Source organism: Ixodes scapularis, unplaced genomic scaffold (genome assembly GCF_016920785.2).
Source record: "Ixodes scapularis isolate PalLabHiFi unplaced genomic scaffold, ASM1692078v2 PGA_scaffold0__279_contigs__length_252992795, whole genome shotgun sequence".
NCBI classification, from domain to species: Eukaryota; Metazoa; Arthropoda; class Arachnida; order Ixodida; family Ixodidae; genus Ixodes; species Ixodes scapularis.
The window spans coordinates 236,474,529-236,481,496 of NW_024609835.1; the positions used below are offsets into that span (position 1 = coordinate 236,474,529).

At 47.1% G+C, this 6,968-nt stretch overlaps 1 pseudogene; it reads left to right on the forward strand.

Moving 5' to 3' along the window:
* The first annotated feature begins 965 nt into the window (after positions 1 to 965).
* LOC120849786 lies at positions 966 to 6,640 on the forward strand (annotated as a pseudogene).
* The last annotated feature ends 328 nt before the right edge of the window (positions 6,641 to 6,968 follow it).

Here is a 6,968-nt window from a genome sequence, read left to right on the forward strand (position 1 = left end):
ACAAACAACGGTCGTTAAAACATAACATAACAAACAGAAATCGTCCGCTGGGTTGGCTGAAAACGAAGCAGAAAAACACGGCGAAAGAAGTGGCAGTGCGAACAAAAAAAAATTCCTTAGAAACGAAGGTGTCATTAGGGCACAAGGTTGCTTGACGAACGGCCAACCCGCTGAATGCCTGATGAGAAGCGGGTGGGAGCATTTTTAATGTCACTTTTAGAGTGGTTCTCGGTTTTCCATTAGTGTAATATTCTGACCGTGCTCGTATTCAGTCTCCATAATTCAATTTCAGTAATTTACTTTAGTTCAACAATTGACTAAAGTTACCCTTTAATCGATTTTTGAGCGTGTGTGTGTGTTTCGCTTTGCAGTTTTTAACAATCAACACGCACATTTTTAGCACGCGTCAACATCTCCGTCACAGATGTGACATGCCCCTGCCTTAACCGCTTTATTTTGATAGCCGAATAAATTATTTTAGCACGTTAAGATTTAAGCAGGTTGACTGTTGTCGTGTGCCAGAGTAACGCTCTTCCAGCGTGATGCTGGCACCACAATAGCATCCCGAATTCCACACAAGAAGTAGACGATTGGCATAAAAAGGCTTCGCTTCATATTTGGTTTACAGACAAAATTGCTGGCTCGTGCTTGTGTTCTTATTTGGCATTTAATCTGCACGAGCTCTCGAGGAAATTAGAAGCAAGAGGAAGCTACGCGCTCGAGTCAGTAGTTCTCATATAGTGTCCTGCATCGTTAGTACAGGCATGATGGGATTTGGATGCATGTAGCATATTAGAGACATTTGTGTGATCATGGAAAGTGGTGTAAATGTGCTACATGATTTTAGACGCTCGCGGCGTGAGTATTTCGAATCTAAGTGGTAATTGGCAACATCGTTCCAGGGGATATATATTTGTGTATAGGGGGCAGTACGACCAAGGTTTGAGTCTATCGGAACTAAAGCTATGCCCAAGGATTCGCCAAAGAGTATACGTAAGATGCGTACACACTAGAAAAAATATATATCAAAGTGCAAAATGAAGCATTAACGGGACCAGTATGCTTCCATTCATTCAATTTATTCAGGTTTCCTTATCCATGTTACCTCAACGATAATTGAGGTCATCTCACTAGTTAAACTGAGCGTATCGAAAGTAATGTCACACTGTGTAACTAATTAATCACGAAATAGCCAAAATCATTCAAAAGCTTGGCTTTTGCATTATCATTCTGACCTAAAAATCTCACCGTAAAACAGTTATCCATAGTAATAAATGTAAACTAAAAGTACATCCTGAACAATCCGTTCATACAGTACCGTTTGCTTACGTTGCGTTATGCTACTGGAACTCGCGTGTCTACTTACCTTGAGTTACAACCGCGTGTCACCGAGACCTCCATGCTTGATCTATTGTGTGTGTTCCAACTGGCCCATCTAAGCAAATTATTGTATAAAGCGTGGCAACCAATTCAAGGTGTAGCTTCGCACGCAACATAGACATCACAGATGTCCTGACGACCCTCGGACACACCATAACCTAACCTAAGAAAATGTAAACAAACAGTCTAGTTTCAATGACATCTACACTCTTGAGTGGCGCGCTTAGGGTGAATATTCTCCATGGGAGTAAGGCGGTGGCGGAGCATCGGGTGTCGTTATCGGAGTCGTCGGACCGATGTAACTAAAATTATCCATTGTCGAAATCGCGAAGCTGTAGAAGTCATCATACGTCTAGCCAAAACTGGAATAAGAATTTATTTATGTCCAGAGTCAACTGCCCTGCTTCGGGCATACTATAAGGTCACTGGATCCTGGTGAAGTAGTGGCATTGCCTTCACTGCCTATTGGAAGGATACAGAAACTAACATACGAACAGCCAACACCTAGCATAATGATTGACTGAGCATATGCCCTTTTAATCATTTTACATATTCCTTGCTTTAACAGGGTCCTTCTAAATTCTCTACTCCAAGATTCCGATGACACGTCATCGTACAAAGAGCGTTCCTTACCAACATCAGCCTTGTTGGGACTGCATATGCTATGAAACTGTCTATTTGGCTTATCTTCCATATCCTTTCCACCGATTTTGTCCTTCGTGAGTATTTTACGACACGAAATTTATTTTTCAATGCCGCCAAGCATCGACGCCACATGGGGTAACGGTGCGAAGATGTGCGGTTGTTTCGCCGGTGTGGGGTCAACTTAATCGACCTCAGATTAGGGGCGCATAAATAGGGGTTTGAATGGAATAGCGCTGCGGTCATTTATAGCCTTCACAGCGTTGCAAAAAATCAAAACCTACCCGTTCTTTTTGCAGCGTACATGCTGGGAATGACGCTGCGCTATTCGATTCGAGCCACTATTCTCACACCTCTACTTTATATGTATTTATAAAACAACCTCTCACCGCGAATTTATATTGGCCAACCAGACTGGAGAGGTTAGGGAGAAACTGGTCATCCCATGGACCGAAATGGCTACCATATCTACCGCTACGGTGCCCGTCCCTTACCTTTGGGTATTGAGCTCAGAATATCTGGCGTCCCGGTCCCAACGGTCTATTTTCTTTTCTCTTTTAGAGCGCAGCTGGCGCCCGTTTCCGGCTTGAGCGGTGTCGCCGTCACTGTCGGCGTAACCGCGCCTTGCATTATGGGACGTTTCCCATAATGCAACGCGCGACTTTACGAGTGATGTCACGTTTTCCATAATGTGACGTTTCCCATATTGCAACGTGCTTTGCATTATGGGAGGTTCCCCATAATGCAACGCGAGGTTTCACGAATGACGTCACGACGTTTCTCATAATGCGAACGTGAAGTTTCCCATAATGCGAACGTGAAGTTTCCCATAATGCGAACGTTACGTTTCCTATAATGCAACGCGCGGCTTCACGAGTGACGTCACAACGTTTCGCGTAATGTGACGTTTCCCATAATGCAACTCGCGTTGCATAATGAGTTGCACGAGTGACCTTCATGACATCACTCGAGACGTCACTCATGACGTCACGAAGGTCATGAGTGACGTCCAATGTCACTCATGACGACGCGCGTTTCAACGCGCGGCGTCATTATGCAACCCACGTTGCATTATGCAACGCGGGTTGCATAATGCAACAGGGAGGTGGAGGAGGAGAAGTAAGAGGAAGAAGCAGAGGAGAAGGAGGGAAAAGGAAAGGAGGACGAGGAAAGTGGAAGAAAGAGGAGGAGGAGAAGAGGAAGAGGAGGGGAAATGCCAGCTACCCGTTGTGCAGGCAAATGAAATCACCAGTCATAAATCACAGGGAGGCACGTATGAAAACGTGGTGTACTTGTTATCCAAATGGGTAAGGGTCTGTCCTGGACCCATCGATCTCTGTGGCACGTCAGACCAAGTTTGTAAATTGTGTTCCGCCAAGGTCGGCAACGGCTTGCTCGTGGTAGCTCTGTATCTCTCGCCTACAGCACTCACTAAATATTTCGTGCAAGACCAAGAACTTCATACCAGTCATGCAGGAAAGCATCCCATTTGCCCCGAGGGACGTGCGCTCGCTGTTCTGCTGAGCCATCTCGGGGAAACACGCTCAAGACTAATGATGAGGAAATCGAAAACGCCGAGCACTCTTTGACAGAGCCGAGAGCAAGTAGGATGGCATCGAGAGTATGTCGTGCTTCGTCAAAGTGTTGACTCTGGCACTGTCTCGTTTTCTCGCCTTGTTCCTGCTGTCCTGTTTCCTTCAACCGGCAGAACTTAGACTGGAGCTTCCAGATGTAACAACTATAATTCCTTTCTCTGGACAAGCGGTGAGCAAGAATACCACTATTATTTATATATATATATATATATATATATATATATATATATATATATATATATATATATCAGAGAACCGTACTTGCGTAGTTGCTATACTAGGAGATTATTGTATAAATTACGACAGTTTCGACCGAGAGGTCGGCTTCGTCAGGATGTATGCCAAATCCTGACGAAGCCGAGCCTTGGCCGAAACTGTCGTAATTCATACAATAAACTCCTAGCATAGCAACTCCGCAAGTACGGACCTCTGACTTATTACTATTTCCCGGTCCATTGTTCTCAAACTACTCTGCCTCACCTATATATATATATATATATATATATATAAAACTGAGAAGAAAAAAACCCTTAGTGAAAAACAGCAACAACGGCCGATTTAATCTTCGACGTTTCGGCCGGAGTCCGGCCTTCGTCAGGAAGAAGTCCGGCCGGATGAAGCGCGTGGCTTCATCGAGCGCGTGGCTTCATCAGAAGACGAAGGCCGGAATCCGGCCTTCGGCTTCCTGACGAAGGCCGGACTCCGGCCGAAACGTCGAAGATTAAATCGTCCGTTGTTGCTGTTTTTCACTAAGGGTTTTTTTCTTCTCAGTTTTATACCCACGCCTTCGGCCTCCCGCCACCATGCCCGTTATATATATATATATATATATATATATATATATATATATATATATATATATATATATATATATATATATATATATATATATATATATATATATATATATACATATATATATATATATATATATATATATATATATATATATATATATATATATATATATATATATATATATACAGGGTGTTTCAGAGAACTAAGGCCAAATCGCTCCTGCGAAAACTACTCATCGCAACGAAAAATGTCTTGTGTCGTTTTAGTCCTGGGCCAGGGGCCCATTTAGGAAATGTATTAAAGTCAGGGATAATAAAGTTCTTAAATATTTTTGCGTAATTCACTTTTTTTAATATTGTGTTTAAGTTGATGGATTCAATTAGAAAACAAAAAAAATTCGACAATGCTGAGCAATTGTTTTTCGACAATTGCTCAGCATTGTCGAAAAACACTAAATCAACAAATTGCAGAACGATAGAAGGCACGCGAAGCATTTTACGGCTTTCTGAAAAACCGCACAAAATCGACGGGTTTTTAAGTTTCGGTTTGCTATCAGAGCGCATCTCGGCCCCGACGGCACCGCGCCCCGTGGAAAGATAGTGCAACTAACCTCTGCTGCGTTGTCATCCCGCAACGCAGCAGAGGCTGGTTGCGCTATCTCTCCACGGGGCGCGGTGCCGCCGGGGCCGAGAAGCGCTCCGATAACAAACCGAAACTTAAAAACCCGTTTTAAGCCTAGATGCGCGGCGGATCAAGAGTAGTCATGAAAGAGTGCACACTGAACCCCAAACCTGCGTGGCGACACTTTCCTAACAAATTTGACTTGACTATTAGAACTTGTGGGGAACGGAAAAAGACGAGAATAAAGAGGACCGACGACCGGGGGGCGAGCGGGCACGCGGGGCAGTCGGAGCTTGAACACCGCGAGAACTGGTGTTCGTTTTCTCGTCACCACATGTGGCGCCCAACGTGGGGCCCGAACCCACGACCCTGAGATTAAGAGTCTCAGGGACGCACCCTGAATAAGCGGTGCGCAGGGGACACACCATCGACTTACACCGACGAAGAGCGTGCCGGGTTATGCGCCCTGTGCCACGTGCCCATGATAGCGGGGGAGAGTCATCTACACGGGGCCCTCCACACCGAGTGTCGCCAACGACAAGAGAACAACGCATCGGCAGCAACTCGGCCGCTAACATCTTCCGATGTCGAGGCGGCGCTCTGCGTCTTGTCGAGATCGTGCCCCGAGAGGCTTAGGGCGCCTAACCAGGCAGCACACGCACACGAAGACGTCATCATTGACGAGTTTTAATCCGCCTCCTTGCCCCCTCCCTCCTGCCTCATTCAGCAAGCCAACGGCCCCGAACGCGGTATAGAACACCGGGACCACAGTGAACGTCTCCCGTTCCAGCGCAGGCGTCGAGAGTCAACACTTTGCAGTCGAAGCTCAGAGTGCCAAAAGCCAGAGTCTGCTTCCACCGTCCTTCCCGCCAGCCGTCGCGCCACCCCAAGCTCTCCGATTCGCGCCCTTTCAAAAGTCCTTTGGACCGCACGTCAGATACCGTTCGGAGTCCCAGTACCATCGCACGGTCCTCCGTTCATCTTCGAAAAGCTCAAGACTCGCAAAACCGCCATGGGAGCCTCCTTGGTCGACATCATACAGTCCGGCGTGGAGAACCTCGACAGCGACGTCTGCTTGTGCGCCCCGGATGCCGAGTCGTACACGCTATTCGCCGGCCTGTTCAACCCGGTGATCGAGGACTACCACGGCGGCTTCAAGGCGACCGACAAGCACCCGCTCACGCACTTCGGAGACCTCAGCACCTCGGTCAACGTGGACCCCCCACGACCAGTTCGTCATTTTCACCGGCGTGCGCTGCGGACGTTCGTTGCAGGGCTACCCTTTCAACCCGTGCCTGACGGAGGCCCAATACAGCGAGATGGAGGAGAAAGTGAGCTCGACTCTGCGTATGCTGGAGGGTGAGCTGTAGGTCACCTACTACCCACTGGCTGCCATGGGCAAGAAGACGCAGCAGCAGCTCATCGACGACCACTTCCTCTTCAAGGAGGGCGACCGCTTCCTGCAGGCGGCCATCGCTACCGTCAAAACCAAACGCTCCCTTCCCCCGAAGGGGGGGGGGAATGCGTGGGGAACGGAAAAAGACGAGAATAAAGAGGACCGACGACCGGGGGGCGAGCAGGCACGCAGGGCAGTCGGAGCTTGAACACCGCGGGAACTGGTGTTCGTTTTCTCGTCTCCCCAAACTTTAGAACCAGTTGAAATAGAGAAAGATTTGAGAAACACACTGGGGAAAGGTCAGGAGGCAGCACTAAATTTTTATGCTTCAAGAAGACTATCCGTCGCCTTCGACGGATAGTCTCCCAAACCTGCGTGGCGACACTTTCCTAACAAATTGGACTCGACTATTAGAACTTTAGAACCAGGTGAAATAGAAAAAGATCTGAGAAACACACTGGGGAAAGGTAGCACTAAATTTTTATGCTTCAAGAAGACTATCCGTTGCCTTCGACGGATAGTCTCCCAAACCTGCG